We start from the raw sequence: 14537 nt of genomic DNA, 5'->3' as shown, positions 1-14537 counted from the left end.
GAGAAATGAAGGGATTTGCTTTTTTTTTTTTTGAGATGGAGTCTTAGTCTGTCATCCAAGCTGAGGTGCAGTGGCACGATCTCGGCTCACTGCAACCTCTGCTTCTTGAGTTCAAGTGATTCTTCTGCTTCAGCCTCCCAAGTAGTTGGGATTACAGGCAGGAGCCACCATGCCCGGCTAACTTTTGTATTTTTAGTAGAGATGGGGTTTGGCTATGTTGGCCAGGCTGATCTCGAACTCATGACCTCAATTGATTCCCCCAGCTTGGCTTCCCAAAGTGCTTGGATTACAAGCTTGAGCCACCGTGCCCAGCAAGGGTTTGCTTATGATTACACACCTAATAAATTGTCAAGCAGGAGTTTGATGCAGTATTGTTTTGATCAAATTAGAAAAAACATAATCTTCGCTATTTAATTCTCTTTTGCTGCCTGATTTCTAGCTGTGTGTTTTGAGCTGGTTGCAGAGCTGAAGCAGGCTGTTCAGAATAGTTTGGGAGAGGTTGTTAAGCCCAAATCCTTTGGCCCAAGACCATTATTCCCAGTAGGAGGAAAGGATCTGCCCCATAGGTAAAAGGTTCTTAACTTTCTTCTGTAGATTAGCTGGTTACCTAGGGTTGGAAACATGTTTAAGTCAACTCATGATTTTATAATAGCCTTTCAGTATTCAGTTAATACCGCTTTGTGATATTGTGTAAGTCCTTGCGAGGAAGTCATTTTAAATGTATCATTGGAGGCTTGTGAAATTATTTGATTTCTACAGAATTTATGGTGATATTTGTTCCATGGAATCTAGAATCACCAATTTGAAGTCATGAGTTCTCATGTTTTCAGTGCCCAAATTAGATCAATTCTAAATAAGATTATTTTGAAAATGCCCAGACATCTGGCTTTGCTTTCGTTCTGTTGTCCTTATATCTTTATATTGTCTTGTTTCTACTTCTTCTTGTATATACTTTTCAAACAAAATTTACATGAATCATCTAGGGAAGGAAAAATGATGCTTTTAACTCTAGGTGAATTCTGTTTCCCAAAAAGCTTTTTTAAACTCTACAACAAATTCAACAAACATTTTTGGGACAATTATTATTTCAGGCTTTCGTGAGCATTATTGCATTCAGCATTGTTTTACCATTACACTTCTCTTGAGAAGGCTTAAATGTTTTCATTTTGCAGATAAAACAGGGAAACTCAGAAAGGATCAGTTGGGCTGTATTTCATGTAAAATTAGTAGGTGGCAAAGATTCTATCAGGGCTCAAGACTATGAGCCTTGACATAAGATGTGTACTTAATGCTTATTTTGTCATTGTCGATGAAACTGTGAATTTCATGCTAATCATTTTTCTAAGTTCCTATGAAAATATATTTTTACTGTACTTAGGAGAAGTGTGTTTTCCAATTTCAACTCATAATTGTGTTTAGCTTGTCAGTATTATATATGCAGATACTTTTGTGATCCATATAGGGTCTAGAAATTGACTTTAGATCCTTACTTATTGCTACGGTTTGGATGTGGTTTGTTCCCACCAAAATTCATGTTGAAATTTTGCCCCCAATATGGCATTGTTGAGCGGTGGGGCCTAATGGGTTGTGTTTGGGTCCTGGGGCAGATCCCTCATGATTACCTTTATGCCCTCTCTCAGGGGTGAGTTCTCTTGAAAATGGATTAGTTCCCATGAGAACAGATATTTTAACTGTTTTCCCATTTGTCCTGAGAATACTCGCCTGCACTTGTTGCTGCAGCATTTACCCCAAGATAACTTTGCCACGAAATAGCTTTTGCTTTTATTATTATTTTCGCATCACTCTAGTGTATAGACTTTGGAAACAGAAGATAATGTTCTATTTACAGAATTCTGTTTTTAGTAGTGGTATTTACATTTACAAAATCCAGTAATTCTTGATTGCTGAAAGTGTCAAATCCTAGAAAATGTAGCATTCCTACACGTGAGGTTAACATCATTTTCGAGCAGTTGTTGGCCAAAGATTCATCTGATGAATTCAGTTTTTCTGAAATAGATGATTCTGATGATTCAGATGTTTCTGATGTTAGTTTTGTTTAGAAATAACTCCAAGAACAGTTTTTATATTTTATTTTCACATTGAAAATCAGTCAGATTTGCTTCGGCCTCAAAGAACTGTTTATGTAAAATTAAATGAGTGCTGGCAGTGAGGTACTTGTTTTTTGTTTTTTTTTCCCCCTAGACGAGAAAAGTGTTAAAAAGAGTCTGGCTTCTTGATCTCTCTCTCTCTTTTGCTTCCTCTCTTGCCACGTGATCTCTTTGCACATGCCCCCCCGCCACTCCTGCTTTCTCCCATGAGTTGAAGTATCCAGAGGTCCTCACCAGATGCAGCTTTCATTCAATTTTGGACTTTTCGGTGACCAGAATTATAAGCCCAATAAGTGTCTTTTCTTTATAAATTATCTAGCCTCAGACATTCTGTTACAGCAACACAAAATGGACTAAGACAGTTATGGAAGGCAAATATTAGTATTCTAAGCTGCCTTTATACTTGAATTGTTGAAGATTTAGTCTTCAGGTTACCATAACTGTACTCTTAACACATGGCAGTCAGACTTAGTAAAATTAATATTTAAGTTAGTCATTATATAGGATCTAAAGTATATGTAATCAAAAGTTACTGAATAGTTATTTTACTGATTTTCCCTTTAAAAAAACTGAGCCACGGGCTGGACACGGTGGGTCACACCTGTAATCCCAGCAATTTGGGAAGCTGAGGTGGGCCAATCACTTGAGGTCAGGAGTTTGAGACCTGTTTGGCCAACATGGTGAAACCCCATCTCTACTAAAAATACAAAAAATTAGCTGAGTGTAGTGGCATGCATCTGTAATTTCAGCTATTCAGGTGGCTGAGGCCCAATAATCCCTTGAACCCAGGAGGCAGAGGTTACAGTGAGCCAACACTGCACCACTGCACACCAGCCTGGGTGATGGAGTGAGACTCTGTCTCAAAAAAACCAACCAGCCAACCAGGCAAACAAACAAAAACCAAATCAAAACAAAAACCCAACTGGGCCATGGAATTTTTCTTTAATTGGAAATATATGAAAGTGGAAGATACTAATTTCAGCATGTACTTTAGGAGACTGGAAATATACCTTGAAGCTGTCTATTACAATAGAATGAATCTCAATCTATGACACCAAAAAAATAGAGTAAAAACATGTAACATAGGAATAGGAATAAAAAACAAAGAATGACAGAAAGAAAATGATGCTGAAGAAATCTCTTAAAAAATAGTTCTAAAATGACAACTATTGTGTGGGGGGCCTTATGAAGAGGAAGAGATTCTGAAGTCAGAAATGTGGTATTACGAGCTTTTAGTCTGGGTATGAGGAAGGTGATGACTGATTATTATAAAGGTTTGTTTTCATCTTTAAAAATTAAATTTTAAACTTAACTATCTTTGGAATTCTCAGGATCATTTAGGAAAGCTTTGCAAGACTTTAGCCTTTGAAGCTTAATGTGTTTTGGTGATTCAATGAGCAATTCAGTGCTTCATGACCAAGTTTATTTTATTGTTTAAGCTACTGCCCAATTATAAGTTAGGGAACTTTTGAAAAACTGCACCACTTACATCTGGTGATTTGAGCATGTTAATATTTCAGTGTGCCCAATTTAATAAAGAAGTCAAATTTGCATGCAAGAATCTTTTAAGCAGTGGAAAGCTCATCATCTCAGTGTCCAGAAAATTGGTATGTAAGCCTACAACTGCACAATAAAATGCTAAATACCATTTCAGATGCAAGTAATAAGTTTAATTTCTTGAGGGAATTATCTTCCAAAATGCATCATCCAGAATGACCAGAATATCATATGATAGTCTTAGAAGAAAATTAGTTTCGTGTGTGTGTGTGTGTGTACACCATGCACTTAAGGAAATTGTAAAGTAATACTTAATCAAGATGTCCAGAGCTCTCAGTGCCTTTATGCAGATTTTGGAGAGAGACAGGTTTAGGTATTTAATATTCTAATTCCATGTCCAAAATAATTCTATGTTTATTTCTTTCACCTAGTTTGCCATTTCCAAAAAAAGCACCAAAAAACTAATCAGTATATTTCAGCCATAGACATTATGGTTCATCTAAGTACATCTAAGTGTATTTGTAATGAAAGCTTGCATCATTCCTACTTTTTTATCAGTAATTTCAGTATCTTAATTCAGTGGGAACTTATTAAAGAATATAGTTCAAATACATGTATTTAGTCTCTTATGGAGAGCTCACAATATGTCAGGGGTCACCAGCTGGTAGCACAGAGGATGATTCCTCCCCTTAGATGTGTTTTCTTCTCTTTAAAGAATTTTCAAAAATAATTCTGGGTTTAATAGTGATTTAAGTGGAGCATGCACCCTGCTATGCCTGAATCCCCGCCATTCCCAATTGTCTTAAACTGTCATCTAAATATTTCTGTTAGCTCTTTGGCTCCTGAAGAATTTGATTTTATGACAAGATCCCCTACTTCCAGAACTGTAGCAATTACTGGGGCAAGTAAACACTTGTGTAGCAGTTAAATAGCCATTCAGGGCAGGATAAAATTATGTCTCAACAGGTGATCTAAAGCAGAAGGGAGTGGGTGTGGGTTGGAGAAATCAGGACACCCTCATGGAAGCCTGGGACTTTTGGCTTTTTGCTGTGTGAGTAGTCAGTGGAAGCGTGGAAAGGAAGATAGCATGATGTGTTAGGGTATGAAGAGCTGGGAGAAATCTCACTGGGTCCATGTAGGGAAAATGGAAGCTTCAAAACAACCACCTCCCTGGCAACACTGAATAGGCTCACAAAGTGCGTTAAAGTACAGTCTTTAACTAAAACGTGGTTACAGATTGCATGGCCACAGTGTTCTTTGTACTAGGGTTTCAATGGAGCCCATATTTTTGGTGATGTCAGTGACAAAGAGGCCATTCTGCATCTACGAACTTTCTTTAGTGTATTGGGGAGGTTTTACACTAAAGCACCATCTTCTGAACTCTTCTATAGTGAAGAGAGACTATAGAGGAACTTGGGGACCAACATTTTAGGACAAATAATATGATATTGGAAATATTTGCTCTTTACAGTCACGGACACAGTTTGACCTTAACAATCTAGTTAACATGTCTGTTTACTTCCTCTTTGACTAGGAAATAACTTCTCATGGATAAACTAACTTCCTGAGGAAGTCCGCAACTTCCCTAGGCTGTTAGACTAATTAACAAATCAGCAGAGAGAAGCACTTTAGTTGTAAAGGGTGTCTTTGCATTCTGTATAGGTAAAAAAAAAAAAAAAAAGTGTAGAAAGACCACATTGTGGAGGGAATAATATACAAGTAATTTAAAAATTGCTTGTCAATCATTTAGAGATGGTTGAAGAATTGTAAGGGGTGAAGTCTATGGGAATTAGGTGGCAACAGAGTTAATTATTTTATATATATAACAAAGAAACTTTCTGTTGTTTATAACGGCTAGTGTTTTTCAAGATGGGGTGGGGCATCTGGTACACTGAGGGACATTTATTCTTCTAAATAGCGAGACATGTTTGGTTATGTGAATATTCAGATGTGGGCTATAGAAAACCAGATTTCTCTGCCCACAAGAGAGATTCTGAGCTGCAAAAGAAGAAGGTGTAGGAGGTATCCAGAGGGTGAAGAAGGAGATGGATCCAAAGAAGATGGATGGTGGAGCGAAGATGTTTCCAGTATCTTGAGGGTAGTGGCCCATAAGGTGACATGTTCTGTGTCCCTGAAAATCTTTAGTCAAGTCTATGAAACTCACAACATGCTTGGTGGGGATAGATTTACTGTGGAAATCAGTTTAAGACTGAATTTTGAGATGATTCATTTGCCTTTTGTGTCGTCACCTGACTTTCACAGACACAACTAAAGCCAACTTCTGAATAATCCATCCATTAACATGTCCTTAATATTCAATGTGAGTACATTTAAGCATGCTGTTATATGCTTTTTCTTCCATCATATATAGGAGTGTTTTCTATAACATTAATTTATGCACTCTATATTAACTGCTCTCTTTTGAGTATAATTTTAAACTTAACATTATTCCCATTATTAAAAACTACTATTCTTTTTATGCTTGGCTTTTTACAACTTCTTCTGTGGATAACTTTTAAGCTTCTCCTCTGTACCTCCAACATTATATTTCCTGCTATAAAACCACCCTTCCTTTTGGCCACAAAAGAATGCTCTAGACCCACCCTAGCTATATTTTTTCTGCTGAAGACAGAATCAGTCATGTCCTCAGAGCATCTGGGTTCTTTTAGTAGAGAAATACGGACCAGGCATGGTGGCTCATGCGTGTAATCCGTGCACTTTGGGAGGCTGAGGTGGGAGGGTTGCTTGAGGCTAGGAGTTCAAGACCAGCCTGGGCAACAGGGTGAGACCTCATTTGAGAAAAAAATTGAGAAAATTGAGTTGGGTGTGGTGGCACCCACCTGTTGTCCCAGCTGCTCAGGAGACTGAGACATGAGCCCAGGAGTTTGAGGCTTTAGTGAGCTATGATTGCACCACTGCACTTCAGCCTGGGAAACAGAGTGAGGTCCATACTCAGAAGAAACAGAAATATACTTGAGACTCAAGTATGGGAGTCAAGCAAAGGGTTCCTGCTGCCGTGGGCTCACTTTTAGCAAAGTTAGAGCTAGAGAATATGTGCTGATTTAAGGAAGCAGTACAAATTGATTTTATCAATTTCTAGTATTGGGTACCATAAATTATTATATGACATGTTTTATTATTTTATTATGAAGCTTCATTGGCTGCAAGGCTTTCTACTACTCAGAAACCAAACATATAACTTATATGGGGTCTTCCTCACCAGATTTGCAAATATGCCCAGACATGCACGATCCATAGCAAAGCCACTACTAGGCCACAGCCCAATCAACATATCCCTGCATGAAAGTTTTGTGTATGCTTCCTGCGATGCCTCAATGGTATCATTCCTCCACTTGGTTGAAGTCTTTTGAGGTAGGAATTGTGTTTTTTTTCAGCTCTGTATGCCTGGTGGCTACTGGAGTATTTGTCATTTAATACACATTTGACAAATGTTTATCGAATGGATGAATGTGTTTTTATTCAAGATTTTAAGATGGAATAACCCTCTTGATTAACTTTTCCAACTATAATCCTAAAGATTATGACCTCAAAAGCTGTGCAATATCAATATAATATATGAAAGATGTTACTTTTTATAAAAAAAAAAAGCTTAATGTTACTGCTAATGGAAACTTGAAGTACATCATGGGAATATTTGGCAGTTATTTACTCTTAGTTGTCTTTCGTGTTAAGGGAACAAACAACTTTAAGCAGAATAGATACTTTGAAAGGAAGGTGGAACAGAAGATACCATTTCTATTTTACATTTTCATTTTAACATTTTAAAACCAAAAGACAGTTTATTGCCTATGAACTGTATCTAGCTCTATAAATAACCAGTTCCTCTCAGAAATGTTTTTAATATTCTGGATCACTAAATGAGATATATTTAGAAGCCTAAAATTCTAAGGCTATTCAGCCCTCCCACATCAATTTCAAGGGCAGAAGAAAAATGTTATTCCTTCCTCAGCAATTTAATTTTACTAAATCCTTTCTCAGTATCTTTTAACTTCAATGCATTTAATTGTTTTAATTCTTCATCTGCTGATATCTCAAAGTACCAAATTAGAGCTTGTGATTTTTTAACTGATGAAATTGGAGAAGTAACTTTCTTTTTATTGGCACAAAATATGACTGAATTGGTTAGTTTAATATGTGTGCTCAGATTTTTTTTTTTTTTTGGTTCACTGATTTGTTATGGAGAAAAAGTTAAAAGAAACATTCTTAGAGAAGAAAATAATACTATTCTTTCCTTGTTTTATTTTACTTTTTAGCATTATCCTAGAACCAACCTTGGCTTCAGATTATCTTTTGCAAGTTATATTCTGTTTCCTAGAAACTGGGACAGTGTAATGCTCATGTTTTTTTAGCTGTATTGGAACTGGACAGGACAGAAATTGGGAAATGAATTCATCAAATCTCAGAAATTTACAAAGGTCTAAATTCTGATTAATGGATACACCAAAAAATGAAGTAGGAGGTTGAATTCATCATTTAATCTGGATGAGAAAACAAAAGCCGTGAAACAAAAATTTTGAGTTTTTTTTTACTCTCATTTATGTGTGATACAAATATTTTTTTTCTTTTTAAACAATGAATAATAAAATTACCTACCTCCTGTGTTTTTTGTGAGGACTAAATTAAAAAATTATATCCAGTTCTTCTCCATATGCATTTAGTTTGTTTACTTTTATAACCTAATCACAGCCACTTCATGTAAATTGTGTATCTTTAACTTGTTCAGAAGTGAGTAGACTTCATTCCCATGGCAAAGTCTTCCTTAAATGAATTCAACACAATTCCTATTGAAATCCCAACAGGGTTTTAATGTTGAAACTTCACCAAATTTACTTTCTTTACCTGGAATAATAAATCCAACATCTATAAGTACTTAGCATATATGGGCACTGAATTCAATTCAGTTGTATATGTATGACATTATATATGTTGAATTATATGTGTATGTTGAATTCATTTGTAAAATGATACATGTACGTGTGAGGATGTCCAGGACAATTTTGAAATGAGAAATGAGAGCAACATTTCCTTAGTGTCGTGAAAATATATTATACATTTATTAAATATTGAAGAAGTGTGGGCTGGGCGTGGTGGCTCATGCCTGTAATCCCAGCACTTTGGGAAGCTGAGGCTGGTGGATCACCTGAGGTCCAGAGTTCAAGACCAGACTGGCCAACATGGTGAAACCCCATCCCTACTAAAAATACAAAAAATTAGCCAGGCATGGTGACAGGAAGCTGAGGAAGGAGAATCACTTGAACCTGGGAGGTGGAGGTTGCTGTGAGCCGAGACTGTGCCATTGCATTACAGCCTGGGCAACAAGAGTGAGACTCCATCACACACACACACACAAAAGTATGGTGTGGTACAGCTTAGTGCAGTGAAAAAGAGAGTTCAGAGGTAGACTGATTTGTGTATGGTAATTTAGGGTGGGGTAAAAATGGCATTTTAAATGGATAGGGGAGAGAAAGCTTTATAACACACCCTGGTCGGAAACCAACTTCTAGTTTTAAAGAAAAATGAACTTGGAGGACCTAACATGTTCCTGATGCCAAAATAAATGCTTAATGGATGAAATATTTAAATGTTCAAATTGAATATAGATAGTAGTTTTAAGAACTTGAGGTAGAAAACCTTTCAAAGCACAATAACAGAGTTATCGTAAAGCTAAAGGCCACCTACACATGCATGCAGTGCATGCTCTAGGAGGTACAGTAAGATCTTTCTGTTGTCAAATGTTTCTTTTTCCATTACACAAAGCTAAACACAGGTTTCCTTTCTATTACTAGACTTTTCAGAGCTTTTTAAATATGTTACTGTGTGTTGTTAATCATCAAATGGGGTTATAGTATGTTTTGTTTCTCAAACGTCCTTTATTATACCTTACAACTAGGAAATGCTAAGGAATGTGAATTCAGAGGACCTAGGAATTTCACACTAGAAAATTAACTTTAAAAACCTGAATTTTATTTGTAGATATATGCTTCTTATTTTTATAACATAAAGACATTGGTAAAATATTTTATTGAAACATCTACATGTCAAAGTTATATTTAGCCACTAAAAACATGTTAGATGCTTATACACTGTTGGTGGGAATGTGGACTAGTTCAGCCACTGTGGAAAGCAGTTTGGAGATTTCTCAAAGAATTTAAAACAGAACTACTATTTGACCCAGCAATCCCATTACTGAGTATATATCCAAAAGGAAACAAATTGTTCTACCGAAAAGACACTCATATGTACATCACAGCACTATTCATAGTAGCAAAGACATAGACTCAACCTAGTTGCCCATCAGTAGTGGAGTGGATAAAGAAAATGTGGTATATATACACCATACCATACTATCCAGCCATAAAAAATAACAAAATTATGTCCTTTGCAGTAACATGGATGCAACTGAAGGCTATTATCCTAAGCTAATTAACACAGGATCAGAAAACCAAATACTGTATGTTATCATCAGTGGGAACTAAACATTGAGTACTCACGGACATAAAGATGGGAACAATAGACAATGGGGAATATTAGATGGGGAAGGGAGCAAGAGTTGAGAAACTTTGAGGTACTATGCTCAATATACTAAGATCAGTCGTATCCCAAACCTCAACATCACACAATATACCCAAGTAACAAACCTACACATGTACCCCCTGAGGCTAAAATAAAAGTTGAAATTGTAAAAAGAAAAAGAACAATGTTTAATGATGTGGGAAAATATTTCTAAGAAATGCAGATTATGAAGCAGTATTTCTTACGTGATCCCAATTGTGCATAGGACTATATTTGAAGAGCAAAAAGATGAGAAGGACATATTTCATGAGGTTATCAGTAGTTATAATCCTACGAGTGTTAGGATTATAGGTTATTTTTATTTTGTGTTTTCCAATATTCTCTAATATATAAAATTCAAGTTGGTTCATATTCAAGGGTTGAAAGTACCTCTTTGGCCAGTTGTTCTTAGAATTTTGTTGAATGTGACTAGATCAAAATTCAATTATCTGATTTTTTTCAACGTAAGTTTAGATTTTTGAATGATAATCAATGTTTCTATTTCCCATCCCCGATACTCAGATATTCAATACCGACCTGTATAGCAGTCACTTGCTTTCATTGTAAAAAAATCACCAATCTAAAAAAAAATTTTTAATCTTAAAATTTTTTGCCGTTAGATGCACATACTTCCAACACATTTTTTTCTGTTGTTCCAACATAAGGTTTATATTCAGATGCATCTGCATTTATTTAACCAGTCATGTTCTCACTCATCAAATGTTTCCCAAATGTCAAGTATTGTATTTGGGTAATAGGGATTCACTGATCAGGCAAATAGACTCAGGCCTGACCTTCTGGAACTTTTAATCATGCAGGGACACAGATATTATTATTATTATTATTATTATTATTATTATTATTATTATTTTGAGATGGAGTTTTGCTCTTGTTGCCCAGGCTGGAGTGCAGTGGCATGATCTCGGCTCACTGCAACCTCCACCTCCCAGGTCCAAGCAGTTCTCCTGCGTCAGCCTCCCGAGTACCTGGGATTACAGGTGCCTGCCACCACACCCAGCTAATTTTTGTATTTTTAGTAGAGATGGGGTTTCACCATGTTGGCCAGGCTGGTCTCAAACTCCTTACTTCAGGTGATCCACCTGCCTCAGCCTCCCAAAGTGCTAGGATTACAGGTGTGAGCCACCACACCCAGCTGGGACAAAGCTATTATGTAATCTCAAAAATAAATTACATGCTACTAAGAATACATTCTTTAATACATGCTAATAAGTAAAAATTTAAGTTGAATTCTGAATAATGAACAGGAATTAGCAAGGTAATATTTGTGTGCACACACCTATGTGGGGAGGTGGGATGGGAGGAAAAGGTCTGTCTTCATTTTCTATTATTGCATAACAAATCAACCTAAAACTTTATATGTTCGTTTCTTTTTTTTTTTTTTTTAGACAAGAGTCTCCTTCTGTTGCCCAGGCTGGAGTGCAGCAGTGCGATCTCAGCTCACTGCAACCCCTGCCTCCGGGGTTCAAGCAGTTCTCCTGCCTCAGCCTCCCGAGCAGCTGGGATTACAGGTGCCCACCACCATGCCTGGCTAATTTTTGTATTTTTAGTTGGGGGGGGGTGGTATTACCCTAGGGCCAGGCTGTTCTCGAACTCCTGACCTCAAGTGATCTGCCCGCCTTGGCCTCCCAAGGTGCTGAGATTACAGGCATGAGCCACTGCGCCTGGTCTTATGCATTAGTTTCCTGATGCTACTATAACAAATGATGGCCAACTTAGTGTCTTAATATATCACAAATCTGTCTGACAGTTCGGGAGGTGAGAAGTCTGAAGCAAGTCTTAGAGGACTAACACTGATGTGTTCGAAAATCTGTTTCTTCTGGAGGCTCTAGAAGAGAATTCATTCCTTGTCTTTTCCATCTAGTTTCATGACCCTCTCCTTCATCTTTAAAGCCAGCAGCATAGCCTCTGCAAGTCTCTCTGACTCTCCTCCTTCTCATAAAAAGCCTTGTGATTACTTTGAGCCCTCCCAGATAACCCAGGATAATCTCACCATCTCATGATCTTGAATCACATCTGCAAGTTCCTTTATCACATAAAGTAACATATTCATAGGTTCATGAGATTAGAATGTGGACAGTTTTTTTTTTTTTTGGAGGGGGGCATTATTCTGCATACCACACAGTTACTTAAAATAGCAACCACTGGATTATATAATAGCTCACAAGTTTTTTCAGTGAGAAATTTGGGCTGGGCTTGACTGTGATTCTTCTGCTGCTTGTGGCATGACTGAGGTCACTGCTGGTTTGTAGCTGGTGGACAGGCTGGTCTAGAGGGCCACTGATGCACCCTGCCTGGGAGGGCTGGATAGCTGAGCTCAGCTGGAACTGTTGCTCAGAGAGCTCACAGGGACTTCAGGGACTCCAGCAGGATGGTCTCTAGGTAAACAGACCCTATATATGGTTGCTCAGGGCTCCGGAAAGAGTCTTCTAAGAGACCGAAAGTGGAAGCTGCTGGTTTCTTAAAGCCTGGGCTCTGAAATGGACGCCGGATCATTTCTGCCATGTTCTGTTAGTCACAGCAGTCCCAGAGTGACCCTGATTTCAGGGAGGGGGAATTGACCCCCCTGCTCCATGGGATGAAAGCTGATGTATTTCAGCTATTTTTAATTTATAGAGTGGATGAGTGGGGCAGGAGTCCATGAAGAGGGAGCAATATAGGGGTAGCCCTAGAGCTGGAGGGAGCTTAGGGCTTTTTCGAGAAATGCCCATGTGTATTTACAGCATAGTGATGAAGATGGAGAAGTAGGCAGGGGACAGTTCATATAGGACCTTCTAGGACATAAAAAGGGTGTGGATTTATTCTAAGAGCCAACACGATACTTTGAGAGAGGACAAACCTGCTCAGACTTCTGTATGGCCTTGGGAATGGGCAGTGAGGGCACCTGCCACCTCCTTAGGAGCTGCCTTGGGGCCATGTGAGAGAGAATGTGTTTTGGGCTACTGTGGTTCTGACCCATTTTTAGCCATGTTTTTTTTTTCTGGTAGCTTAAAACAGAGTGGCAATAATCAATGTGAGGTCAGTAGTAGTCTCTGAACTATTTGTCTACGGCAAGGTTAGTAGAGAATTTGAGAGTGACTATAATCCTTTATAATAAATTAACATTACTGCACCATCCACACGATTGAGCAGTGGGCTTGGCTTTGTATATCTGTTTTTTTTTTTTTTAATTTTCTCTTCATTTTGTTCCATTTTATAAAATACTTGTATAAATTGGAAATTTTTAAAGTACAGATCCTTTGCAGATCAAGAAATTCTCTTCTAGAACACAATCTCTTATATTACCATATACTGTATCTTTCCCCTGTGTCTCCCTTGTGTGCCCTCAACTCTCCTCATCTGCAGCTGCATGTGCTGAGTTTTTCAGACTGAATTGCTGGTCACATTTATTCTTATTTGCTCATTTAATATATGGCTGCTGAAGACTTGGATAGAGCAATTTTTTTTTCAGTAGTCTATTAACACCTCTAATATGACTGCTCTTTCGTAACATCTTGCCAGTATTTTATTGATCATATATTTCACATTTGCATTTTAGAATTAAGTGTTCTCTGATTGCATTAACAGTGCAAGGCCTCCGAGTCACAGTAACAGCCAATTTGGCTGATGTTTAGAAAAAGTAGATTAAAGCAGGGAATCATTTATAGTTTAATATGTATACTGTAAGCCTGTTCTTTTACCTCAATCATATCATTTTATGTTTATTCCTCTATCATTTGTAGAAGGGCTAAAACCTTTTTTCTTTGAATATGTGGTTGCTGATTATTTGTGTTGGCTTTTTCTTTCATAAATCAGAGCAGAATAGCCTTTGTAATTTTTAGTTTGGATGTCTTTAAACTCTGTAAGATTAAAATATCCTTTTATTTTTTCAGAAGTAACAGATCTAACGGAAAGAATTAGGAAAATACAATAAAAAAATACATACTTAATCAGAAATTCACATAGTTGATGGAAGTAGTGCATTTTCATCAGGATGAAAGGAGAAAGAAGCAGAAATGTTTTTTTGTTGTTGTTTTGTTTTGTGAGTATCGAGTCTATGAAAGACACAGCCTTGTATTTTGGCAGAGAGGAAAGATGAGTGATGGGCAGCCCAGCTCTTCCAATGACTCCATTCTCATATGCTAATAAAGAGCATCTGTGAAATTCAGACATTCTTTGCTCATGGTTTTATCTGTCAGAAGTTAGAAAAAATAATGATGGCAAAGACTTTAAAATAAAAAATATAAAAAATGAAAAATGAAATTCTAGTCATATAATTGTGGAACTTTCCAATGGGCAGAAATTGGAGCCAGTGTGAAAGTTTCTCCTGTGAGCTCAGATGTAGAAGCCCATATACAAGGG

At 37.3% G+C, this 14537-nt stretch overlaps 1 protein-coding gene across 3 annotated transcripts in view; it reads left to right on the top strand.

Moving 5' to 3' along the window:
• The window catches only part of FBXL7 (F-box and leucine rich repeat protein 7), a 440078-nt gene that overhangs the window by 123982 nt on the left and 301559 nt on the right, over positions 1–14537 (top strand). The gene's annotated exons all lie outside the window — the stretch shown is intronic.

The sequence above is a fragment of the Symphalangus syndactylus genome, chromosome 16 (genome assembly GCF_028878055.3).
Source record: "Symphalangus syndactylus isolate Jambi chromosome 16, NHGRI_mSymSyn1-v2.1_pri, whole genome shotgun sequence".
Lineage (NCBI taxonomy): Eukaryota > Metazoa > Chordata > Mammalia > Primates > Hylobatidae > Symphalangus > Symphalangus syndactylus.
The sequence above is the reverse complement of the archived record's forward strand: the minus strand, read 5'-3'. Positions and strand labels throughout refer to the sequence as shown.